This window comes from Pseudophryne corroboree, chromosome 1 (assembly GCF_028390025.1).
Source record: "Pseudophryne corroboree isolate aPseCor3 chromosome 1, aPseCor3.hap2, whole genome shotgun sequence".
Lineage (NCBI taxonomy): Eukaryota > Metazoa > Chordata > Amphibia > Anura > Myobatrachidae > Pseudophryne > Pseudophryne corroboree.
This window is the reverse complement of record NC_086444.1, coordinates 1,135,103,884-1,135,118,519: the sequence shown is the minus strand read 5'-3', so window position 1 is coordinate 1,135,118,519 and position 14,636 is coordinate 1,135,103,884.

The following is a 14,636-nucleotide window of genomic DNA, read 5'->3' as shown; positions in this document are numbered from 1 at the left end:
AAAAAAAAAAAACTACATTGAGATCCCAAGTGCCACTGGAGGCACAAAAGGAGGCTGTATATGCAGTACCCCTTTTACAAACGTCTGAACTTCAGGGACTGAAGCTAGTTCTTTTTGGAAGAAAATTGACAGGGCCGAAATTTGAACCTTAATGGACCCCAATTTCAGGCCCATAGACACTCCTGTTTGCAGGAAATGTAGGAATCGACCCAGTCGAATTTCCACCGTCGAGCCTTACTGGCCTCGCACCACGCAACATATTTTCGCCAATTGCGGTGATAATGTTTTTGCGGTTACATCCTTCCTGGCTTTGATCAGGATAGGGATGACTTCATCCGGAATGCCCTTTTTCCTTCAGGATCCGGCGTTCAACCGCCATGCCGTCAAACGCAGCCGCGGTAAGTCTTGGAACAGACAGGGTCCTTGCTGGAGCAGGTCCCTTCTTAGAGGTAGAGGCCACGGATCCTCCGTGAGCATCTCTTGAAGTTCCGGTTACCAAGTCCTTCTTGGCCAATCCGGAGCCACGAATATAGTGCTTACTCCTCACCATCTTATCAATCTCAGTACCTTGGGTATGAGAGGCAGAGGAGGAAACACATACCCTGACTGGTACACCCACGGTGTTACCAGAGCGTCTACAGCTATTGCCTGAGGGTCCCTGGACCTGGCGCAATACCTGTCGAGTTTTTCCCAACGGTTTATAATCCTGTGGAAGACTTCTGGGTGAAGTCCCCACTCTCCCCGGGTGGAGGTCGTTCTGGGGAAGTCTGCTTCCCAGTTGTCCACTCCCGGAATGAATACTGCTGACAGTGCTATCCCATGATTTTCCGCCCAGCGAAGAATCCTTGCAGCTTCTGTCATTGCCCTTCTGCTTCTTGTGCCACCCTGTCTGTTTACGTGGGTGACTGCCGTGATGTTGTCCGACTGGATCAACACCGGCTATCCTTGAAGCAAAGGTCTTGCTAAGCTTAGAGCATTGTAAATGTCCCTTAGCTTCAGGATATTTATGTGAAGTGATGTCTCCAGGCTTGACCATAAGTCCTGGATATTCCTTCCCTGTGTGACTGCTCCCCAGCCTCGCAGGCTGGCATCCGTGGTTACCAGGACCCAGTCCTGAATGCCGAATCTGCGGCCCTCTAGAAGATGAGCACTTTGCAACCACCACAGGAGGGACACCCTTGTCCTTGGTGACAGGGTTATCCGCTGATGCATCTGAAGATGCGACCCGGACCATTTGTCCAGCAGGTCCCACTGGAAAGTTCTTGCGTGGAATCTGCCGAATGGGATTGCTTCGTAGGAAGCCCCCATTTTACCCAGAACCCTTGTGCATTGATGCACTGAGACTTGGCTCGGTTTGAGGAGGTTCCTGACTAGCTCGGATAACTCCCTGGCTTTCTCCTCCGGGAGAAACACCTTTTTCTGGACTGTGTCCAGGATCATCCCTAGGAACAGAAGACACGTCGACGGAACCAGCTGCGATTTTGGAATATTGAGAATCCAATCGTGCTGCCGCAACACTATCTGAGATAGTGCTACACCGACCTCCAACTGTTCCCTGGATCTTACCCTTATCAGGGAATCGTCCAAGTAAGGGATAACTAAAATTCCCTTCCTTCGAAGGAACATCATCATTTCGGCCATTACCTTGGTAAAGACCCGGGGTGCCGTGGACCATCCCTACGGCAGCGTCTGAACTGATAGTGACAGTTCTGTACCATAAACCTGAGGTACCCTTGGTGAGAAGGGTAAATTTTGACATGAAGGTAAGCATCCTTGATGTCCCGAGACATCATGTAGTCCCCTTCTTCCAGGTTCGCAATCACTGCTCTGAGTGACTCAATCTTGAATTTGAACCTCTGTATGTAAGTGTTCAAAGATTTTAGAATCGGTCTCACCGAGCCGTCTGGTTCGGTACCACAATAGTGTGGAATAATACCCCGTTCCCTGTTGCAGGAGGGGTACCTTGATTATCACCTGCTGGGAATACAGCTTGTGAATGGCTTCCAAAACTGCCTCCCTGTCAGAGGGAGACGTCGGTAAAGTCGACTTTTGGAAACGGCGAGGGGGAGACGTCTCGAATTCCAATATGTACCCCTGAGATATTACCTGAAGGATCCAGGGGTCTACTTGCGAGTGAGCCCACTGCGCACTGAAATTCATTGAGAACGGGCCCCCACCGTGCCTGAGCTTGTAAAGCCCTAGCGTCATACTGAGGGCTTGGCAGAGGCTGGAAAGGGTTTCTGTTCCTGGGAACTGGCTGATCTCTGCAGCCTTTTTCCTCTCCCTCTGTCACGAGCAGAAAAGAGGAACCTTTTGTCCGCTTGCCAACAAAGGACTGCGCCTGATAATACGGCGTCTTCTTATGTTGAGAGGCGACCTGGGGTACAAACGTGGATTTCCCAGCTGTTGCCGTGGCCACCAGGTCTAAAAGACCGACCCCAAATGTCCCCTTTCAAAGGCAATACTTCCAAATGACGTTTGGAATCCGCATCACCTGACCATTTTACTGGTAGAATTGGACAACACACTTATACTTGATGCCAGTCGGCAATTATTCCGCTGTGCATCATGCATATATAGAAATGCATCTTTTAAATGCTCTATAGGCAATAATATACTATCCTTATCTAGGATATCAATATTTCCAGTCAGGGAATCCGACCATGCCAACCCAGCACTGCACCTCCAGGCTGAGGCGATAGCTGGTCGCAGTATAACACCAGTATGTGTGTAAATACCTTTTTTTTGGATACCCTCCTGCTTTCTATCAGCAGGATCCTTAAGGGCGGCCATCTCATGAGAGGGTAGAGCCCTTGTTCTTACAAGCGTGTGAGCGCCTTATCCCCCCTAGGGGGTGTTTCCCAATGCATCCTAACCTCTGGCGGGAAAGGGTATGCAGCCAATACTTTTTAAGAAATTATTAATTGTTATCGGGGGGAAACCCACGCATCATCACACATATTATTTCTCAGATTCAGGAAAACTACAGGTAGTTTCTCCCTCACCGAACATAATACCCCTTTTTTGGTGGTACTCGTATTATCAGAAATGTATAAAACATTTTCCATTGTCTCAATCATGTAACGTGTGGCCCTACTGGAAATCACGGTTGTCTCTTCACCGTCGACACAGGAGTCAGTATCCGTGTCGACGTCTGTATCTGCCATCTGCCTGACGGCCTATGAGACGTCTGGACAGGCACAAGCTGAGTAGCCGGCTGTCTCATGTCAACCACTGTTTTTTTATATAGAGCTGACACTGTCACGTAATTTTCAACAGTACATCCACTCAGGTGTCGACCCCCTAGGGGGTGACATCACTGTTACAGACACTCTGCTCCGCCTCCACATAATTTTCCTCCTCATACATGTCGACACACACGTACCGACACCCAGCACACACACAGGGAATGCTCTGATAGAGGACAGGACCCACTTAGCCCTTTGGGGAGACAGAGGGAGAGTTTGCCAGCACACACCAGAGCGCTATATATGTATAGGGACAACCTTACAATAAGTGTCTATCCCTTATAGCTGCTTATATCTGTTATTTTGCCAAATAAGTGCCCCCCTCTCTTTTTTACCCTGTTTCTGTAGTTGCAGGATGCAGGGGAGATTCTGGGAGCCTTCCTACCAGCGGAGCTGTGTGGGAAAAATGGCGCTGTGTGCTGAGGAGATAGGCCCCGCCCCCTTCACGGCGGGCTCTTCTCCCGCTTTTTACTGGAAAACTGGCAGGGGTTAAATACATCCATATAGCCCAGGAGCTATATGTGATGTATTTTTCGCCAACTAAGGTAAATTCATTGCTTCCCAGGACGCCCCCCCCCCAGCGTCCTGCACCCTCAGTGACCGGAGTGTGAAGTGTGCTGAGAGCAATGGCGCACAGCTGCAGTGCTGTGCGCTACCTTATGAAGACAGGAAAGTCTTCTGCCGCCGATTTATGGACCTCTTCTTGCTTCAGCATCTGTAAGGGGGCCGGCGGCGCGGCTCCGGGACCCATCCATGGCTGGGCCTGTGATCGTCCCTCTGGAGCTAATGTCCAGTAGCCTAAGAAACCCAATCCACTCTGCACGCAGGTGAGTTCGTTTCTCTCCCCTAAGTCCCTCGATGCAGTGAGCCTGTTGCCAGCAGGTCTCACTGAAAATAAAAAATCTATTTAAACTTTTACTCTAAGCAGCTCAGGAGAGCCACCTAGATTGCACCCTTCTCGTTCGGGCACAAAATCTAACTGAGGCTTGGAGGAGGGTCATGGGGGGAGGAGCCAGTGCACACCAGCTAGTCCTAAAGCTTTTACTTTGTGCCCAGTCTCCTGCGGAGCCGCTATTCCCCATGGTCCTTTCGGAGTCCCCAGCATCCACTAGGACGTTAGAGAAAGTATATTTAGGTTTTTTATTTTATAGTGAGATCTGCTGGCAACAGACTCACTGCAGCGAGGGACTAAGGGGAGAAGAAGCGAACCTAACAGGTGGTAGTTTGGGCTTCTTAGGCTACTGGACACCATTAGCTCCAGAGGGATCGACCGCAGGACCCGACCTTGGTGTTCGTTCCCGGAGCCGTGCCGCCGCCCCCCCTTACAGAGCCAGAAGCATGAAGAGTCCGGAAAATCGGCGGCAGAAGACTTCGGTCTTCACCACGGTAGCGCACAGCACTGCAGCTGTGCGCCATTGCTCCTCATGTACACCTCACACTCCGGTCACTGATGGGTGCAGGGCGCTGGGGGGGGGGGGGGCGCCCTGAGGGCAATATAAGACACCTTGGCTGGCAAATCATCACAATATATAGTCCCAGGGCTATATATGTGATAAATTACCCCTGCCAGAATCCATAAAAAAGCGGGAGAAAAGTCCGCCGAAAAAGGGGCGGGGCTTCTCCCTCAGCACACTGGTGCCATTTTTTCTTCACAGTGCAGCTGGAAGACCGCTCCCCAGGCTCTCCCCTGTAGTTTTCAGGCTCAAAGGGTTAAAAACAGAGGGGGGGGGGGCACTAAATTTAGGAGTAATATATGTATACAAGCAGCTATTGGGGGAAAAAAATCACTCAGTTATAGTGTTGATCCCTGCATTATATAGCGCTCTGGTGTGTGCTGGCATACTCTCTCTCTGTCTCCCCAAAGGACTTTGTGGGGTCCTGTCCTCAGTCAGAGCATCCCCTGTGTGTGTGCGGTGTGTCGGTACGGCTGTGTCGACATGTTGGATGAGGAAGGTTACGTGGAGGCGGAGCAGAGGCCGATAAATGGGATGTCGACACCAGAGTGGATGGATAGGTGGAAGGTATTAACCGACAATGTCAACTCCTTACATAAAAGGCTGGATGACGTAACAGCTGTGGGACAGACTGCTTCTCAGCCCGCGCCTGCCCAGGCGTCTCAAAGGCCATCAGGGGCTTAGAAAAACGCCCGTTACCTCAGATGGCAGACAGATGTCGACACGGAGTCTGACTCCAGTGTCGACGAGGTTGAGACATATACACAATCCACTAGGAACATCCGTTACATGATCTCGGCAATGAAAAATGTGTTACGCATTTCTGACATGAACCCAAGTACCACATAAAAGGGGTTTTATTTTTGGGGAGAAAAAGCAGCCAGTGTTTTGTTCCCCCATCAGATGAATGAATGGTGTAAAGAAGCGTGGGTTCCCCCGATAAGAAACTGGTAATTTCTAAAAAGTTACTGATGGCGTACCCTTTCCCGCCAAAGGATAGGTCACGTTGGGAGATATCCCTTAGGGTGGATAAGGCGCTCACACGTTTGTCAAAAAAGGTGGCACTGCCGTCTTAGGATACGGCCACCTTGAAGGAGCCTGCTGATAAAAAGCAGGAGGCTATCCTGAAGTCTGTATATACACACTCAGGTTATATACTGAGACCTGCAATTGCCTCAGCATAAATAGTGCTGCTGCAGCGTGGTCTGATACCCTGTCAGATAATATTAATACTCTAAGACAGGGATAATATTTGGCTAACAGAGCATATTAAAGACGTCGTCTTATATATAAAGGATGCACAGAGGGATATTTGCCGGCTGGCATCCAAAATTAATGCAATGACCGTTCTGCATGGAGGGTATAAGAAACCCGGCAGTGGACAGGTGATGCTGCCTGTAAAAGGCACATGGAGATTCTGCCTTATAAGGGTGAGGAATTGTTTGGGGATAGTCTCTGGGACCTCGTATCCACAGCAACAGCTGGGAAGAAATTTTTTTTACCTCAGGTTTCCTCACAGCCTAAGAAAGCACCGTATTTTCAGGTACAGTCCTTTCGGCTTCAGAAAAGCAAGCGGGTCAAAGGCGTTTCCTTTCTGCACAGAGACAAGGGAAGAAGGAAAAAGCTGCACCAGCAGCCAGTTCCCAGGATCAAAAATCTTCCCCCGCTTCCTCTGAGTCCACCGCATGACGCTGGGGCTCCACAGGTGTAGACAGGTGCGGTAGGGGCGCGTCTCGGGAACTTCAGGGACCAGTGGGCTTGCCCACAGGTGGATCCCTAGGTTCTGCAAATAGTATCACAGGGATACAAGCTGGAGTTCGAGGCGACTCCCCCTCGCCGTTACCTCACATCAGCCTTGCCTGCTGCCCTCGGAAAATAAGAATTTACTTACCGATAATTCTATTTCTCATAGTCCGTAGTGGATGCTGGGACTCCGTAAGGACCATGGGGAATAGCGGCTCCGCAGGAGACTGGGCACAAAAGTAAAAGCTTGAACTAGCTGGTGTGCACTGGCTCCTCCCCCTATGACCCTCCTCCAAGCCTCAGTTAGGATACTGTGCCCGGACGAGCGTACATAATAAGGAAGGATATTGAATCCCGGGTAAGACTCATACCAGCCACACCAATCACACCGTACAACCTGTGATCTGAACCCAGTTAACAGTATGATAAACGAAGGAGCCTCTGAAAAGATAGCTCACAAAAATAATTACCCGAATTTTGTAACAATAACTATATACAAGTATTGCAGACAATCCGCACTTGGGATGGGCGCCCAGCATCCACTACGGACTATGAGAAATAGAATTATCGGTAAGTAAATTCTTATTTTCTCTAACGTCCTAAGTGGATGCTGGGACTCCGTAAGGACCATGGGGATTATACCAAAGCTCCCAAACGGGCGGGAGAGTGCGGATGACTCTGCAGCACCGAATGAGAGAACTCCAGGTCCTCCTCAGCCAGGGTATCAAATTTGTAGAATTTAGCAAACGTGTTTGCCCCTGACCAAGTAGCTGCTCGGCAAAGTTGTAAAGCCGAGACCCCTCGGGCAGCCGCCCAAGATGAGCCCACCTTCCTTGTGGAATGGGCTTTTACAGATTTTGGCTGTGGCAGGCCTGCCACAGAATGCGCAAGCTGAATTGTACTACAAATCCAACGAGCAATCGTCTGCTTAGAAGCAGGAGCACCCAGCTTGTTGGGTGCATACAGGATAAACAGCGAGTCAGATTATCTGACTCCAGCCGTCCTGGAAATATATATTTTGAGGGCCCTGACTACGTCCAGTAACTTGGAGTCCTCCAAGTCCCTAGTAGTCGCAGGCACCACAATAGGCTGGTTCACGTGAAACGCTGAAACCACCTTTGGGAGAAATTGAGGACGAGTCCTCAATTCTGCCCTATCCGTGTGAAAAATCAGGTAAGGGCTTTTATAAGATAAAGCCGCCAATTCTGAGACACGCCTGGCTGAAGCCAGGGCTAACAGCATTACCACCTTCCATGTGAGATTTTAATTCCACAGTGGTGAGTGGTTCAAACCAATGTGATTTTAGGAACCCCAAAACCACATTGAGATCCCAAGGTGCCACCGGGGGCACAAAAGGAGGCTGTATATGCAGTACCCCTTTGACAAACGTCTGGACTTCAGGCACTGAAGCCAGTTCTTTTTGGAAGAAAATCGACAGGGCCGAAATTTGAACTTTAATGGACCCTAATTTTAGGCCCATAGACAGTCCTGTGTGCAGGAAATGTAGGAAGCGACCCAGTTGAAATTCCTCTGTAGGGGCCTCATTGGCCTCACACCACGCAACATATTTTCGCCAAATGCGGTGATAATGTTTTGCGGTTACATCCTTCCTGGCCTTTATCAGGGTAGGGATGACTTCTTCTGGAATGCCTTTTTCCTTCAGGATCCGGCGTTCAACCGCCATGCCGTCAAACGCAGCCGCGGTAAGTCTTGGAACAGACAAGGTCCCTGCTGGAGCAGGTCCTTTCTTAGAGGTAGAGGCCACGGGTCCTCCGTGAGCATCTCTTGAAGTTCCGGGTACCAAGTCCTTCTTGGCCAATCCGGAACCACGAGTATAGTTCTTACTCCTCTCCTTTTTATGATTCTCAGTACTTTTGGTATGAGAGGCAGAGGAGGGAACACATACACTGACTGGTACACCCATGGTGTTACCAGAGCGTCCACCGCTATTGCCTGAGGGTCCCTTGACCTGGCGCAATATCTGTCCAGTTTTTTGTTGAGACGGGACGCCATCATGTCCACCTTTGGTTTTTCCCAACGGTTTACCATCTCTTGGAAGACTTCTGGATGAAGTCCCCACTCCCCCGGGTGAAGGTCGTGTCTGCTGAGGAAGTCCGCTTCCCAGTTGTCCACTCCCGGAATGAACACTGCTGACAGTGCTATCACATGATTCTCCGCCCAGCGAAGAATCCTTGCAGCTTCTGCCATCGCCCTCCTGCTTCTCGTGCCGCCCTGTCTGTTTACGTGGGCGACTGACGTGATGTTGTCGGTTGGATCAATACCGCCTGACCCTGAAGCAGGGGTTTTGCTTGACTTAGGGCATTGTAAATGGCCCTTAGTTCCAGAATGTTTATATGAAGAGATGTTTCCATGCTTGACCACAAGCCCTGGAAATTTTGTCCCTGTGTGACTGCTCCCCAGCCTCTCAGGCTGGCATCTGTGGTCACCAGGATCCAATCCTGAATGCCGAATCTGCGGCCCTCTAGTAGATGAGCACTCTGCAGCCACCACAGAAGAGACACCCTTGTCCTTGGCGACAGGGTTATCCGCTGATGCATCTGAAGATGCGATCCGGACCATTTGTCCAGAAGATCCCACTGAAACGTTCTTGCATGGAATCTTCCAAATGGAATCGCTTCGTAAGAAGCCACCATTTTTCCCAGGACCCTCGTGCACTGATGCACTGACACCTGGCCTGGTTTTAGGAGATTCCTGACTAGCTCGGATAACTCCCTGGCCTTCTCCTCTGGGAGAAACACCTTTTTCTGGACTGTGTCCAGAATCATTCCTAGGAACAGGAGACGTGTCGTTGGAATCAGCTGCGATTTTGGAATATTTAGGATCCACCCGTGCTGACGTAACACTAACTGAGATAGTGCTACTCCGACTTCTAACTGTTCCCTGGACCTTGCCCTTATCAGGAGATCGTCCAAGTAAGGGATAATTAAAACGCCTTTTCTTCGAAGAAGAATCATCATTTCGGCCATTACCTTGGTAAAGACCCGAGGTGCCGTGGACAACCCAAACGGCAGCGTCTGAAACTGATAATGACAGTTTTGTACTACAAACCTGAGGTACCCTTGGTGAGAAGGGTAGATTGGGACGTGGAGATAAGCATCTTTGATGTCCAGAGACACCATATAGTCCCCTTCTTCCAGGTTTGCTATCACTGCTCTGAGTGACTCCATCTTGAATTTGAACCTCTTTATGTAAGTGTTCAAGGATTTTAGATTTAAAATTGGTCTCACCGAGCCGTCCGGCTTCGGTACCACAAACAGCGTGGAATAATACCCCTTTCCCTGTTGTAGGAGAGGTACCTTGATTATCACCTGCTGGGAATACAGCTTGTGAATGGCTTCCAAAACTGCCTCCCTGTCGGAGGGAGACTTTGGTAGAGCAGACTTCAGGAACCGGCGAGGGGGAGACGTCTCGAATTCCAGTTTGTACCCCTGTGATACTACCTGCAGAATCCAGGGGTCCACTTGCGAGTGAGCCCACTGCGTGTTGAAATTTTTGAGACGGGCCCCCACCGTGTCCGTTTGTAAAGCCCCAGCGTCATGCTGAAGACTTGGCAGAAGCAGAGGAGGGCTTCTGCTCCTGGGAAGAGGCTGCCTGGTGCAGTCTTTTTCCTCTTCCTCTGCCCCGGGGCAGAAATGAGTGGCCTTTTGCCCGCCTGTACTTATGGGAACGAAAGGACTGAGTTTGAAAAGACGGTGTCTTTTTCTGCTGAGAGGTGACCTGGGGTAAAAAGGTGGACTTTCCGGCCGTTGCCGTGGCCACCAGGTCCGATAGACCGGCCCCAAATAACTCCTCTCCTTTAAACGGCAATACTTCCATATGTCGTTTGGAATCCGCATCCCCTGACCACTGTCGCGTCCATAACGCTCTTCTGGCAGAAATGGACATAGCACTCACTCTTGATGCCAAGGTGCAAATATCCCTCTGTGCATCACGCATATATAGTAATGCATCCTTCAAATGCTCTATAGTTAGTAATATACTGTCCCTATCCAGGGTATCAATATTTTCAGTCAGGGAATCCGACCACGCCACTCCAGCACTGCACATCCAGGCTGATGCAATTGCTGGTCGCAGTATAACACCAGTATGTGTGTATACACCCTTCAGGATATTTTCCAGCCTTCTATCCGCTGGTTCTTTGAGGGCGGCCGTATCAGGAGACGGTAACGCTACTTGTTTAGATAAACGTGTGAGCGCTTTATCTACTTTAGGGGGTGTTTCCCAACGCGCCCTAACCTCTGGCGGGAAAGGGTATATTGCCAATAATTTATTAGAGATTAGCACTTTTTTATCGGGGGAAACCCACGCTTTATCACACACCTCATTTAATTCATCTGACTCAGGAAAAGCTACTGGTAGTTTTTTCACTCCCCACATAATACCCTTCTTTGTGGTACTTGTAGTGTCAGAAATGTTCAATGCCTCCTTCATTGCCGTGATCATGTAACGCGTGGCCCTACTGGACATTACGTTTGTCTCCTCACCGTCGACACTGGACTCAGTATCCGTGTCTGGGTCTGTGTCGACCCACTGAGGTAACGGGCGTTTTATCGCCCCTGACGGTGTCTGAGACGCCTGGACAGGCACTAATTGATTTGTCGGCTGTCTCATGTCGTCAACAGTTTTTTGTAAAGTGCTGACATTGTCACGTAGTTCTTTAAATACAACCATCCAGTCAGATGTCGACTCCCTAGGGGGTGACATCACTAATACAGGCTATATTATATATATATATATATATATATATATATATATATATATATATATATGGATAACCTTATATAAGTGTTACTCCCTTTTATAGCTGGTTTATAATTTAGCTGCCAATAGTGCCCCCCCCTCTCTCGTTTTTACCCTGATTCTGTAGGGACTGCAGGGGAGAGTCAGGGAGCCGTCCTTCCAGCGGAACTGTGAGGGAAAATGGCGCTTGTGTGCTGAGGAGATAGGCTCCGCACCTTCACGACGGCCTTATCTCCCGCTTTTTTCTGGAAAACTGGCAGGGGTTAAATACATCCATATAGCCCAGGAGCTATATGTGATGTATTTCTTTTGCCATCCTAAGGTATTTGTTTTTTTTTATTGCGTCTCAGGGCGCTCCCCCCCAGCGCCCTGCACCCTCAGTGACCGGAGTGTGAAGTGTGCTGAGAGCAATGGCGCACAGCTGCAGTGCTGTGCGCTACCTTAGTTGAAGACAGGAACGTCTTCTGCCGCCGATTTCACCGGACCTCTTCGTTCTTCTGGCTCTGTAAGGGGGCCGGCGGCGCGGCTCCGGGACCCATCCAGGCTGAACCTGTGATCGTCCCTCTGGAGCTAATGTTCAGTAGCCTAAGAAACCCAATCCACTCTGCACGCAGGTGAGTTCGTTACTTCTCCCCTTAGTCCCACGATGCAGCGAGCCTGTTGCCAGCAGGACTCACTGAAAATAAAAAACCTAAAAAACTTTTACTCTAAGCAGCTCAGGAGAGCCACCTAGCATGCACCCTTCTCGTTCGGGCACAAAAATCTAACTGAGGCTTGGAGGGTCATAGGGGGAGGAGCCAGTGCACACCAGCTAGTTCAAGCTTTTACTTTTGTGCCCAGTCTCCTGCGGAGCCGCTATTCCCCATGGTCCTTACGGAGTCCCAGCATCCACTTAGGACGTTAGAGAAAAAGGTAGTACTGGCGGCAATTCACAAGCTGTACTTCCAGCAGGTGAAATCAAGGTACCCCTCCTTCAACAAGGCTGGGGTTACTATTCCAAAATGTTGTGGTACTGAAACCAGACGGTTCGGTGAGACCCATTCTAAAATTGAAAGCCTTGAACACTTATATACGAAGGTTCAAGTTCAAAATGGAATTGCTCAGGGCGATTATTGCAAGCCTGGAGAATTTCATGGTATCACTGGACATCAAGGATGCTTACCTGCATGTCCCTATTTACCCTCTTCACCAGGAGTACCTCAGAATTGTGGTACAGGATTGTCATTACCAATTCCAGACGTTGCCGTTGGTCTGTCCCCGGCACCGAGGTATTTACCAAGGTAATAGTCGAAATAATTATCCTGTACTTGGACGATCTCCTTATAAAGGCGAGGTCCAGGGAGCAGTTGTTCGTCGGAGTAGCACTATCTCGGGAAGTGCTACAACAGCACGGCTGGATTCTGAATATTCCAAAGTCGCAGCTGGTTCCTACGACGCGTCTACTGTTCCCGAGTATGGTTCTGGACACAGAACAGGATAAAAAGGGTTTCTCCCGGAGGAGAAGTCCAAGGAGTTGTCGTCTCTAGACAGAGACCTCCTAATACGTATACAGGTGTCGGTGCATCAATGCACACGAGCCCTGGGAAAGATAGTAGCTTCTTATGAAGAAATTACTTTCGCCAGGTCCCATGCAAGGATTTTCCAGTGGGATCTGTTGGACAAGTGGTCCGGGTCGCATCTTCAGATGCATCGGCGGTTAACCCTGTCTCCAAGGGCCAGGGTGTCGCTGTTGTGGTAGCTGCAGAGTGCTCATCTTCGAGGGGGCCGCAGATTCGGCATACAGGACTGGGTCCTGGTGACCACGGATGCCAGCCTTCGAGGCTGGGGGGCAGTCACACAGGGAAGAAACTTCCAAGGCTATGGAAAAGTCAGGAGACTTCCCTACACATAAATATTCTGGAACTAAGGGCCATTTACAATGCCCTAAGTCAGGCTAGACCCCTGCTTCAACACCGGCCGGTGCTGATCCAGTCAGACAACATCACGGCGGTCGCTCATGTAAACAGACAGGGCAGCACAAGAAGCAGGATGGCGATGGCAGAAGCCACAAGGATTCTCCGATGGGCGGAAAATCATGTGTTAGCACTGTAAGCAGTGTTCATTCCCGGAGTGGACAACTTAGAAGCAGACTCTCAGAAGACACGACCTCCACCCGGGAGAGTGGGGACTTCATCCAGAAGTCTTCCAAATGATTGTACACCGTTGGGAAAGGCCACAGGTGGACATGATGGCGTCCCGCCTCAACTAAAAGTTACAAAGATGTTGCGCCAGGTCAAGGACCCTCAGGCGATAGCTGTGAACGCTCTGGTAACACCGTGGGTGTACCAGTCGGTGTATGTGTTCCCTTCTCTGCCTCTCTTACCCAGGGTAATGAGAATAATAAGAAGGAGAGGAGTAAGAACTATACTCATTGTTCCGGGTTGGCCAAGAAGAGCTTGGTAACCAGAACTCCAAGAAATGATCGCAGAGGACCCATGGCCTCTGCCGCTCAGACAGGACCTGCTGCAGCAGGGGGCCTGTCTGTTCCAAAACGTACCGCGGCTGCATTTGACGGCATGGCGGTTGAATGCCGGATTCTGAAGGAAAAGGGAATTCCGGAGGAAGTTATCCCTACGCTATTTAAAGCTAGGAAAGAAGTGAACGCAAACCATTATTACTGCATATAGCGGAAATATGTTGCGTACTGTGAGGCCAGGAAGGCCCCAAAGGAGAAATTTCAGCTAGGTCGATTTCTGCACTTCCTACAGTCAGAGGTGACTATGGGCCTAAAATTGGGTTCCATTAAGGTTCAGATTTCGGCTCTATCGATTTTCTTCCAAAATTGAACTGGCTTCACTGCCTGAAGTTCAGACTTTTGTTAAGGGAGTGCTGCATAGTCAGCCCCCGTTTGTGCCTCCAGTGGCACCGTGGGATCTCAACGTGGTGTTGGATTTCCTGAAGTCGCATTGGGTTGAGCCACTTGAATCCGTGGAGCTATAATACCTCACGTGGAAAGTGGTCATTCTGTGGGCCTTGGCATCGGCCAGGCGTGTATCAGAATTGGCGGCTTTGTCATACAAAAGCCCTTATCTGTATTTTATATGGATAAGGCGGAATTGAGGACTCGTTCCCAATTCCTTCCTAAGGTGGTATCAGTTTTTCATGTGAACCAACCTATTGTGGTGCCTGCGGCTACTTGGGACTTGGAGGATTCCAAGTTACTGGACGTAGTCAGGGCCCTGAAAAGTATATGTTTCCAGGACAGCTGGAGTCAGGAAAACTGACTCGCTATTTCTCCTGTATGCACCCAACAAGCTGGGTGCTCCTGCTTCTAAGCAGACGATTGCTCGCTGGATCTGTAGCACGATTCAACTTGCACATTCTGCGGCTGGACTCCGTAAGGACCATGGGGAATAGCGGCTCCGCAGGAGACTGGGCACAAAAGTAAAGC